At 40.2% G+C, this 12,782-nt stretch overlaps 1 protein-coding gene across 6 annotated transcripts in view; it reads right to left on the minus strand.

Annotated features, from left to right (window-relative positions):
* KLF8 (KLF transcription factor 8) overlaps nucleotides 1-12,782 on the minus strand; it is a 227,674-nt gene that overhangs the window by 111,596 nt on the left and 103,296 nt on the right. Inside the window, exon 1 of one of the 6 annotated variants that reach the window (XM_033119544.1) lies at nucleotides 7,512-8,134. The exons of the other annotated variants lie outside the window; for them this stretch is intronic. The gene's annotated coding sequence lies outside the window, so the exon portion shown is untranslated. Of the gene's footprint in view, nucleotides 1-7,511; nucleotides 8,135-12,782 lie in introns of those variants that run through there. 6 annotated transcript variants of the gene reach the window in all.

A 12,782-nucleotide genomic window follows, 5' to 3' on the forward strand; every position in this document is an offset into this window, starting at 1 on the left:
GTAGTCCTAGAAGAGTCCTTACACTTCTTAATTTGTAGGACCCCAGGATGTCAGGTGAATGAAGGAACCAATAATTAACAATAATAATTTTATTTTCAAGGCTACATGTTGATTCTAGGATGTAGTTACAAAAAACTGGAAGAGGTATATTGTGTATATTTATCAGAACTAGTTTAAAAATCAAGACAATGAATAGATTCACATCACATATTCCCATTCTAATTGAAGATGAAACAACTACACAAAGATCATTCACAGCACAGAAAGAAACAAAAAGAGCTGGAATAATCAGTTCCCAAATAATCAAAAGTTAAGTACATGCTCAGCATTGTGAAGAGCTTTTTGATGATATTGTTTCTTTTTGTTACTTGGTATTTTAATAGAAATGTAGAAGAGAAAAGCAGAAAAAAAATGAAAGAAACTCTAGAGAGATAAAGGATCAATTGAAAAAAAATGGAGCTAGGTCAAGAAATTTGGATGGTTACAGTTAGAAAAAAGGAAGCAGGGAAAAAGAAGCCTGTCCTGATAATTGTTTTCAAAAGCACATGTTAGGTATTTGGAGAAAGCAGAACTGATATATTATTGCTGGAAATTATAGCCAACTTAAAGAACTTACTGATGATAATCAACTCTTTATAGAGAACCTACTAAATAGGCAACACTGTAGTAGACACTGTGTGTATGTATGTGTGAGAGCAAATATTACCAGGTTTTCACCTGAAAATTTGCAGTATTGGTCAGACAGAGAAAATTCACAGCCCACTGCAGATGCTGGCCTGGTTCTCACAGTGATGTTAAAACTTAAAATCAAATTAACTTATAACTTTTCAAAAACAGGTTTCTTTTTAAAAAATATTCTATTTCTCGCTTTTCTTAAAAAGATCTTACAACATGGAATCTACATTGGCACAAGAGAAAAATTTGTTGGAGCTGATCAATGGCTGCCCCCTTTATATAGGACATACTTCACTGAGATCCCACATCTATGTGGCGAGATAAAACTACGCATAAAACAATAGCAACCAAACATTACAAGATAATAAATGCTGCAGTGCTGAATTATGATTTGAGGTTGAGGACTAATTTAAAAAGAAGGTAACTGAAAGTGAAATTGTCAGAAAAAAATTCCAAAGAAATGGTTTTGGTGAGACTGGCCTTAAGGAACTAGGATCAGTCAAGAGACAGAAAGGAAATCTAGATAAGAGGAAGAGTAGACTACATACTCTATGAAGGCAAGGTTCCAATTTAAATTGTGAACCACCCTAACCCCAGATTTTAAGCATGATGCCTGAAACTTTATAGGCACCCAGTAAATGATTGTGGAGTGAAGGGAGAGTGGCATAATAAAAAAAAAAAAAGTGTTTAAGGAAGATATCCTAGCAATAGTCTATAAAATAGAGAAGGCAGAAAGGATCAAGGTAGAATGATAAGCTATTGGGATATTTCATATGTGTCATGGTAAGAGCTTACACAGGTGTCACAAACTCAATACCTATAGAGGCCAGGAAGTTTAAGGCCACCTAGGCCAGATGAGGAATATGGTGACAGGAGAACACATGTCCTGTCTAAAAGGGGAGGAAGAGAGCAGTTCATGAATTCTAGGCAATTGTTAACAAAATGGGACATTGGTCCAGTTTGTTCTCATTATTCAAGGGAAGATGGAATTCTAGAGTTTTAAATGAAACATGATGTCAATCAACCATTTTTTTAAAGTGTAACTCTGGGCAAATTGATATACTGCTATAGACTGAACTATGTCCCTCCCAAATTATATGTTGAAGCCCTAACCCCCAATATAACTGTATTTAGAGACAGGGCCTTTATGGAAGCATAAGTTAAAATGAGGTCATAGGTGTAGTGTTCTCATTCAATATGATTAGTGCCCTTATAAGAAGGGACATCAGAGAGCTCACTCACTTTTTCCAGGAGCACAAAGAAGATGTCATGTGAGCACACAGGGAGAAGATAGTTATTTGCAAGTTAGGAAGAGAAAAATCACCAGAACCCGACCATGCTGGCACCCTGATCTCAGACTTTCAGCCTCCAAAACTGTGAGAAAATAAATTTCTGTTGTTTAAGCCACCCAGTCTATGGTATTTTGTTATGACAGCCCTAGAAGACTATACATACATGCAAGGTTGTTTTACTGCTATCACAAACAACACTGCAAAAGTTTGGAAATACCTTAAATGTCATTCAATAGGAGACTGACTAATCCGTATAGGTAGTGAAACACTATGCAGTCACACAAAAGAATGAGGTATGTCTTTACATATATGAAAAATTCTCCAAAGTATATTTTTAAGTAGACAAAGAAAGCAAGGTGTCAAAATATGGAGAGTATGTTACTATCTGTGTATAAAAGGGAACAGGGAGGAAAATAGAGGGGGTGCCAAAAAAAAGTATGTAAGTGGACACTTTGTTCAGCATTACTCAAGCAGTAGTTTGCAGTAATCAGAAGTGTCTGGACACTGATGGTAACCACTTTGAGCACCTCTTGTAATTACAGAAGTCAAACATGACTTCTGTTCATCTTTTGTTATCAGTAAACGAGTTCTGACAATTAAGTTCGCGAACTTGTTGCAACCATGTTGCTAACCTTTTTTGATATCAGAGGGATTATTCATTATGCATTTGTACCAACTGAACAAACAGATAATCAAGTTTACTATTTGGAAGTGCTGAAAAGGCTGTGTGAAAAAGTTAGATGACCTGAACTTTTCACCAACAATTCATGGCTCTTGCATCACGACAATGCACCAGCCCCCAGGGCACTGTGAGGGAGTTTTTAGCCAGTAAACAGATAACTGTATTAGAACACCGTCCATACTCACCTGATCTGGCCCCCAATGACTTCTTTCTTTACCCGAAGATAAAGGAAATATTGAAAGGAAGACATTTGGATGACATTCAGGACATCAGGGGTAATATGATGACAACTCTGATGGCCATTCCAGAAAAAGAGTTCCAAAACTGCTTTGAAGGGTGGACTAGGCGCTGGCATCGGTGCATAGCTTCCCAAGGGGAGTACTTCGAAGGTGACCATAGTGATATTCAGCAATGAGGTATGTAGGACTTTTTCTAGGGTGAGCTCACAAACTTAATTTTCTGACCTCGTATATTATTACAAATTTAATACAGTTTTTTCCTTTCTTAAAATGTGTATACATTTTTGGCACCCTCTGTGTGTGTGTGTGTGTGTGTGTGTGTGTGTGTGTGTGTGTATGTATATATACTCATTTACTTGATATGCATAAAATGTCCATGGAAGGATTCCTAATAAACAGATAACTTTAGTTGCTTCCAATGAGGCAAAATAGGAGGCTAGGGGATAGGGCTAGGAGGGAACCTCTTCATTGTATATCCTTTTGTATATTTTGAATTTTGAGCAATGTGGAGTTTATTACCAATTTAAAATAATTTTTTTAATGAAAGTTTTAACAATTTAGGGAATACAAAACACATGTGTGCACTGTTTTTGGTCTGTAGGCTATTTGTACCTCTAGACTAAATTAAGGTGACGGCAGATAGAATAAAAAAGAAAGGAACTGATGGCAGATACAAAGGGGGTAAAAAGCACTTGGCAACTAAATATATAAGGGAACTGAGGAAGAGGGGAAAGTTAATGCCAGATGTTTTAGTATGGAGCATAAGAACCACAACAACCATATTTCCCCACTGCTTACTACATTGTCATATATTCTTCTAAGTGCTTTACAAAATTAACACATTCCTTACTACAACCCTTTGAGGTAGTTTCTACTATTATTCTCAATTCATGGATGAGAACACTCAAGTATAGAGTTTAAATAACTTCACCAAGGTTATGATGATGAAAGTTGCAGAACCAGGGAATTGAAAAAGGGAAGTCTTGAATGAGGGGTGGGGGAAGAGTCTAAGGATAATGACAAATTCTATTACGAAATGACGAGATGGAGATTACAACAAAATGGCAAAATGCTAGTTATCTGATGTATCAAATACCTGAATTTGATTCTAGAGTTAGGTTATAGCTCCTTAATTTGAAGTATTTAATAACTACAGAGTTTGGTTTGCCTACATTACATCTGTCTTGTCTAAGCTCACAGATAATATCTTTAAGTTTATAATACAAAACACCTAGCATGTTACAGACATTTAAATCCAGCTTCTTGTCTAACTAACCAACCTTCCTCTTCTCCAAACACACAAGCAGCATTCAAATAAAATAAATTATTTAAAGTAACAAAAATGATGATACCCTTCACTTATGAAATATTTAGAAGTCAGGCACTGAGTCCAATGTGTTTTACCTACATTATTTGTAATAAAAATTACCATATCATTTTATTTTTCAATTACAGTTGACATACAATATTACATTAGCTTCAGATGTACAACATAGTGATTAGACATTTATGTAACTTACAAAGTGATCACCCCAATAAGCCTAATACCAATTTGACAGCATACATAGTTATTGCAATATTATTGACTATATTCCTTATGCTGTACTTTACATCCCCATGACTGTTTTTATAACTGGCAATTTGCAATTCTTCATCCCTTCGCCTTTTCTACTCATCCCTCCAATCCCCACCCAAATTATCACATCATTTTAGAGGTGAGTAAACTGAGGCTAGATGGTAAAGCAGAGTTGTGGATAACACATACATCAGAAATCCAATTTCAGATATAAAACCCAAATTGAAACATTATTACATGAGAATCAGAAAGTAAATCAAACAAGGCACACATCGTCTTTGGTAAACTAATGAGTCCTATACAACAATGTTATCCAGACACACTCTACGTAGTAATGAGATGCCAATTGTACTAGATTATCACCTAGGTCAATCATCACAATCAAGTTTTCCTGCACTGACAAAAACATGTGATTTTGGAGCTAAATCTTAAAAGATCATCTATAAAATATGTTTACAGTGTTTAATTGGGTAAACACTTTGAAGATACAATCACAGCACATGCCCTCAAGCACATTTCTGTCTGAAAAAGGAGTAGGGGTTTAGATATGTACACAAATGACCATAATATAGGGAGGAGTGTAGTTTAGGTTCCAGATCATGCAGGTAAAGTTATATGGAATCTCAAAAGAGTTTATTTCCATATGCAAAGACCAAGAAAGTTGTCATAGAGATGGCTTTTAATTTAGGATTAACAATGGAGGTAATACTATCAATACTGTTTTAAGGAAAAGTCATGAAAATAAGTACATTCTAAGGCAGTTCATTTATGATAAGTATCAACTGAGCAGAATAAACAGTGATGTACAATTTCTATGGAATAGCTGAGGAAATAAGGAAGGCTTGATGTGGGGGCTAACAACTAAAATAGGACTTGAAGGAAGATTGGGGGTTAGATGGAGGGGAGCAAAAAGAAGATATCTAAGATGGAAAGAAGAGAAAACAATTTTCTCAGTGCCTGACACACAGTATGCCAATAGATATTTGCTAAATGAATTATACATCCAAAGGCAATCTTCTCATTATTTGTCAATTTAAGTGACATAATAAACTATAACTGACTCAAGGCAAGGGTGAATATATGTGTCAAATAATAATGCTCCAGCCAGAATGAGAAAGGATAAGTGGTTGTTCTACCTCACCACCAGGCAAACACAACCTAGAGAAAGATGACTAGACTAGGTTTGGTGGCTTGATTATTGGAATTCAATTAGCTGCACCAACAAGGGCCTCATCTCAGAAATCCATATACTAGAATGAAGGGGGTGGGGGATAGAGGAGTGGCGGTGGTGATCTAGTTAATGATTTCCCCCCAATTTTCTTTGCAATGTACCCTGGAAGCTTAAACAAGAAGGACCTATAGCTCCCTAGAGCTCTGAAAGTAGAGCCATTATCTAGTTTGGTTTTGAGGATGGACTAGATGCATGTGTCACTTTTACTTCTAAATTTATATTTCTGTCTTTCCTATGTTTCCTGCCTGTCTGCCTGCCAAGCTAACCTGAAGACACTGTTCCCAGCCCATTTCATGTGCCCCCCAATAGTCACCCAAGATTAACAACCCTCATATATAAGGGTTCCCCTAAAATTCTGAAGAACAGGATTAGGTCATTTGTGAGTCACTGGTTTCTGTTGTCCAAACGTCCAATTGGTTGTATCATCCTGTGTAAACTGCCCAAAGAATGAGGGAAAAGGTAGGCTAGTGGCTCTTTCTCTCAGAGGTGCTAAAGTCCAGTGGGAACAATGTTAAATCAGAAGTAAAGAAAACTCATGTTCTAACTTCAGCCTTTGGGCAATCTAATTCAATCTTCTGAGGTCTCCTTTCACCCCATCTGAAAGGGGTTTTATAGACAGCAAAGCACTAATTCTATCAGCAGTGTTCCAGAAAGAAGAGACTCAAACTGAGTAGGAAAAGGAAGTGAAACTAAGTTATACATGGAGTGGCAGGCAGCCTCTGTCACATACCCAACGGTATTTAATCTACCAAAATATCTTTTTATATAAGATTATTAATCCACATTCTCTAAAGAAGAAAAGCAATACCCATGGTAATGCAGCAAGTGGTGGTATGAGTTTCAAAGCAGTTATGTCTGCTACTCCAAACCATCATAGTTTCCATTAGTTTCAAATCCAAACTTAGAGATTAGTCTGTTTACCCAGTAATTATCACAGAGTGACATCACACAGGTGCTTAATAAACGCTTTCCTTTACAATGTACACAATACCAAAGGAAATATGGGAGCGTTCCTTTGAACATCTTGAATTTATTTTTCCAAAGAATAAATTGTATTTATTTTGTGATTTAATTTTCCCCAAATTCTTAGGTCAAAAAAATAAAGACAGCTCTTCCAAGTGACCGTTGCAAGTCTATTAGCTCCAGCAATTCAGCCCATTCTTCCACAAACCCAGGAACCTACGAACCAACCGTCTTGGCCAAGTCTTAAAGAGCTAGTATAGGGCCAAGGCTTCCTCCTCCAACCAAGCCCAGCCCCTTCTTAAAGAGCCAGCACACCCAAAACAGCTCCTCCCCCACGGCTACCTCCAGGGCCTCGCTGCTCTGTGCCCCCAATAGCTTAGGCTCAAACCTTAACTCAACGCCCGCTTCTCCTTCCTTTTAGAAGCATCTCTAGGTACCCGCTACTGCTTAATAGGGTTATCTGGGAACTTTGATCTTCTGAATCCTGTTTTCTCTGGCTGCAAGTTTGGCTGGGTTGGGTTAAGTCAAAGACAAACTTTACTGCTTAAGGAGAAATAAGAGTGCAGAGCCAGGGTGGACTAAATTAGACAAATCCATCCATTCTTGGCCCCCTCCATTTCTCCCAGGAGGCTCCCCAAAGTACCCCTCCCCTTCCCAGCCCTTTTGCTCAGCTCTTCAGCAAAGGCATTTTCCCGAGTTTAATTTGATTCCACATAGAGTTTGTATCCTTGCTCCCCAACCCACCCATCCCCCGCCCCGCTGCTAAAACCTAAAGAATAGAAGTGGGGATGGGGGTGTAGAATCTAGGCTGAGGAGCTGAGATTGAGTGGGTTCTAATCCTGGAGTCACTTACCGCCTATGTCATTAGCTGGGAACTCCTGCAGTGTCCGGAGCTCCTGCCGTCCTCCAGGAGGCTCATACTCCTCAGCTGATTGCAAAACAGCTGTTTCCCTCACACCCGCCCCGGACAGCGCCTGCAACTCTCTCTCTCTCTCTCTCTCTCTCTCTCTCTCTCTCTCCTTCTATTTCTTGGCCCCCCACCTCCTCTTTTTCTCCTGGCTAGAAAATGGGGAGGAGGGCGAGGCAGAGGGAGCCGATTCAGACCAAGCTGGGCCACCCTGGAAACAAGGGAAACAAAACTCTCAAGCATGCAACCCCAAATCAGAGGGCCAGGAAAGCCGACTTCCTAAAAAGAATCTTCTTCCTGCTGCCAATGCAGTTCTTTTCCTCGGCTAAAAATAAAGTGGGTTCGCTGGGCCGAAGTGGCCAAGGCTGAGAATCCTACATTCCCCTTTCACCTCCACCAATTCAGTTCCAGCCAAGCCCACTCTCCACCCATCTTCTAAACTCCACACACCCTTGAGGAGAAGGCCCGGGGTTGGAGCCAAGAAAACCAACTCAAACCCCAAAGCACTTCTTGAATGCAAAGTTCAGGAGGACAAGGACTCCTTCAAGACAGGAACCTATACTGCTGCCGTTGCCACCTCACACGCCAGCGCCTTCCTAAAAAGAAAGCAGGGAGGGGCAAATGCCTACAATTGGTGGAAACGGGCATCCCAGCCAGGGCAGGGGCTTCAGCGAAAAATGGCAACAACTTCTGCGGATCTTCTGGGGCGTGGTTTCTTGGAGACACCTAGCTGCCCCACTGGGGACCTCCGGCTCCTGCGGGTCAGAACCTAAAGTGCTCGCGGGGCAACCTTAGTGAGTGGGGTGACTCCGTCTCTGGCCAGGCTACACCCAGAAGAGGTGTGACTATCGTGAGGGTGGAGTTCCTTAAAAGGGACAGACGGCTGCCAGAGGAGAGTGTAAATTGGTAGGAGAAGGGTGCGGCTAAGAAAAGGAGGAAGAAAGGAGGGGGTGGGGCGGGGCGCTGGGCGGAGAGCTCTGGCCTTGCCCCTGGAGGTCGCTTGTCCCAGTCTCCAACCACAGGAGGTATAACCCGAGTCAATTTAAGTTCTTTCCGTCCCTGAAAGAGGCTTCCAAGCACACTGCTTGGTCACTTATCCTTTTGGGTTAAGCTAACTCATCAGGGGAGAGTGAAAGGGATGCAAGGATTAGGGGCGTGGGCTGTCTACGAAGAGAGGAATGGGGAAAGGGAAAAGCCAGAAAGCTGGTAACTACAATCATATTCACCCTCCTAGCTCTCCATGGTAACCATAAGACACCAGCAAGGACAGCCTGGTCACAGTATCTTCTCAGGGAGAAGACTAAGAGCAAAGGAGAATGGAGCTGGGGGCATTGTCTAGCAAGAGATAGGAAAGATGCAAGGGTGAAAGAATGGATGGGAAAAGGGGGAGTTGAAGGAATTGTGAATACAGAAGACTCTTTTATAGTCTCCCAGATACCAGTCCTCTAAGAATAGAATTCTCAAAGCCCTGAGACTGCCTCTCAACCAGGGATTGGGGAAGAGTCCTGTAGAGCTAAATCCATAGGATAACAGTCACATTTCCAGGATTTCTTTGCCCTTGCCTGAAAATCCCTTTCTATCTCATTTTAATAGAAGGCCAGGAAGTCTCAAGCAACCACAGTCCCTTCTCAGTGCCTCTTCTCTACCACAATTCTTTTAAAGGGGAAGAAAGATAAGAGAGACAAGAAACAAAGCAGAGAGAGGGAGGGAACACAGACAAGAGAAATAATGATAGCTACCTTGTATTCAGTACCTAATACATATGGACAAGTCACTGGGCCAAGTGTATTCATCATTTCTTATTTATTCCTGATAACAACCCTGGGAAATAGGTACTATTGTACTCTTCAAGCCCCTTTTTTAAAATAAGAAAACTGACGTTTAAAGCCCAGTATTTCCAACACATATATGCTAACTTGCTTTATATTTCTGCCTATCTTCTAACCATCTCACTTTCTCTTACTCTGCCCCAAACTGTCTGTCTGTTCTTCCTCCTGTAGTTCACCAACTACCTGAATAACATCAGCATGCATGCCAACATCCAAGGCAGAATCCTGGGACTCATCCTCTAACCTGTTGTTATCTGGATCCTGTGTACCTCTCAAGCAGCAGAACTTCTGATACTTTGCTGGGCCTTACCTGTATTACAAATTCCTGAGAATGCCAGGTTGTTTCCATCCTCCATGCTTTGACTTACCTCAGTTTCTCTGTTTGAAATGGCCTAAGCAATCTGTCTACCTTGTTGAAAAGATTAACTCAAGATCAACTCCCCTCCTTACTTAATTCCTTCTGGCAGAACTGACTATTGCTTCCTCTGTGAACTTCTCTACCTCAGGGCACGTATTCATTGATATAATTGCTCTCCCCTAGTAGACTATAAAGTCCCTAAGGTTAGGCACCAGGTGTCATCATTTCTGTAACATGGGTGCCAGGTAATATTATTAAAAATAGTAATAGTTATTGAGCATTAACTATGTGCCAAGCTCTGTTCTAAGCCATATATGTGTACGAGGTCTGACAATTAAGTTCGTGAACTTGTTCCAACGATGTTGCTAACCTTTATTTGATATCAGAGGGATTATTCCTTATGAATTTGTACCTACTGGACAAACAGTTAACCAAGTTTAATATTTGGAAGTTAGACGACATGAACTTTTCACCAACAATTCATGGCTCTTGCATCACGACAATGCACCAGCTCACATGGCACTGTCTATGAGGTAGCTTTTAGCCAGTAAACAAATAACTGTATTGGAACACCATCCCTACTCACCTAATCTGGCCCCCAATGACTTCTTTCTTTACCCGAAGATAAAGGAAATATTGAAAGGAATACATTTTGATGACATTCAGGACATCAAGGGTACTACAATGACAGCTCTGATGGCCATTCTAGAAAAAGAGTTCCAAAACTGCTTTGAAGGGTGGACTAGGCGCTGGCGTCAGTGCATAGCTTCCCAATGGGAGTACTTCGAAGGTGACCATAGTGATATTCAGCAATGAGGTATGTACCAGCTTTTCAAGGATGAATTAATTGTCCAACAGTGTGTGTGTGTGTTTGTGTGTGTGTGTGTGTGTACACTGTGTGTCATTGAATCCTGACAACCTTATGGGTAGGTATTATTACTATCCCCATTTTACAGATAAGAAAACTAAGGGATAGAGACTAAGTAACATGCGTATGTATTTGTTGAATGAAAGAATATCCCTGTAGTAGGGGTTTTAATAAAGAACTCCCTAACTTACTATATCACATTTTTCTACCATCTGCCCAGCTAACAAGATAAGATGTTTTGACATGAAGCCATATAGACAAGTGTACAACTCTCTACGCATTTGAAAATAAATCACTTTATCCCATGGAACTTTAGTAGTTCAATGTATAAAATTTGGGGAGTTCTACTCAACATGGAATTCTCACCACTTCAACCAACATTGTTTTCAGTAACACTGAAAAGTTTTTTCTTATATTCAAGTGCGTTAATGGACATTGAACTGTTTATGACAATAATGAATGCATTTTTGTGATGTGCAGATAAAAATGAGCAAATAATTGAAAAGAGTAACCACTAGAATTATTGTCTAGGCTAGGTGTGCCTCAAGGTTATAATGAGTTCCTTGTTCAGTCTGGAAAAGTTCCTCAAGAATATTTAGTCATTTACAGATAGCTAAACAGTTCATATTTTTATTAAAGGTTTTTCTTCACTAATTTATTTTAAGTCCTATGTCTTTTGTTTGTTTGCTTTTAATTTTTAGGGAAAACCATGACCTCAGATGGCAAATTCAGTTTTTGAAAAACATAAATTATTGAAACTTGGAAAAACAAACCCCCAATTCTTTCCTGTCCATTCTTCCATCTATTTAGTCAACTAAATGTATTGAGCACTTGTGCTATATCAAGAACCATGCTAGGTGTCAGGGGGAGAAATTAAAACATCCATCTTCTCCGAGAGCCTCCAGTGAGGCTCTTGGTTCACTATACACAGCACATTAGTTCACATTTCCCTTTAGTCTTTTAGAACTGGCTTCTGTCTCAGATTACTACTCAAAGATGGCTCACATGGAACTATGTACCCCATGACCACAGTTAATGGCAAAGGCAGGACATTTATATTCTTTGCTTCTAGACACATTACTTATCAGCATGAGGCTGGTGTTGTATAAGTCAAAGGATGTTGGGGAGCAGGTATGGAGAACTAGAAGTTGTGATAAGTTTCCCTCTCTTTCTAGGAAGTATCACAGGTTCTCCTTTGTATTAGATGGCTTAAGAAACCAAATAGCAATCCGCAATATCTTCAACTCCTTCTATCCCACCATAAGCCTTAGGGAGACTCCCTGGTTGAAGTAGTAGCCTGTGTTTTCCTCTATATACCCAAAAATTCAGATGAGGAGTAAGAGTTAAATTAAGCATGGAACCTAATGAACAGCTAAGAAATATGCAGACACCCCATATGTCAGGGCCCACAAAATGCTTGTTCTTCCCTTTCCCTCCTCCACTTCATTCTCCTGCAGAATTCTCCTTTTCACTAAAGCCAGCTGACAAACTACTAGGGTGCAGCACAGTGTGAGGCCTGTAAGGAGGGGAGGAAAAGCCTCATTAAGAAGACTCCACCCTCCCTGCTCCCACTACAACAAGGACAACAAAAAGGCTTTGGGAGCTGGGGCTGAGAGGAAGGTGGAGCAGAATAGGGTGAAATGAGGAAGGGTGGGGAGAGCAAAGGGAGTTGGGGGCTCCTGCAGGGTGGAGCTGGTCTTGGGAGGGGAGGGAAGTCAAGCAGTTTATAAACAGAAAAGCTTGCATTCTCAAGGAATTGTTCCTGGAACAACAAAAGTGGAGCTGAAACCAGTGCATAGCTTATCTCAAGGAATAAAATTTCCCTCCTCACCCACTTTCTTCTTGCTGTGCAGCTTACCAGAGGGCATATTCTTCTTTCTAGACCTTTTGCCCCTCTGCTAATGTTGAAGCAGTGTTAAGTTCCTCACACATCCCAGAGGTCAGTGCTAAGCTTACTGTCCGAAAAGGATAAGGATATTTTGGAGAAGGAACTCGAGTTAGCTGAGAGGAGAAAGCTTGGAAGGAGACTGGGAGAAAAACGACTTAGTTTATAAGCTGTACAACCTTGGGTAAGTGACTTCACTTCTCTAAAGGTATACAGCTAGTATTATTTCTCGGAATTGTCAAAAAGATTAATAAAATGCAGAGGTGGCTTTACAGTG

The sequence above is a fragment of the Rhinolophus ferrumequinum genome, chromosome X (genome assembly GCF_004115265.2).
Source record: "Rhinolophus ferrumequinum isolate MPI-CBG mRhiFer1 chromosome X, mRhiFer1_v1.p, whole genome shotgun sequence".
Lineage (NCBI taxonomy): Eukaryota > Metazoa > Chordata > Mammalia > Chiroptera > Rhinolophidae > Rhinolophus > Rhinolophus ferrumequinum.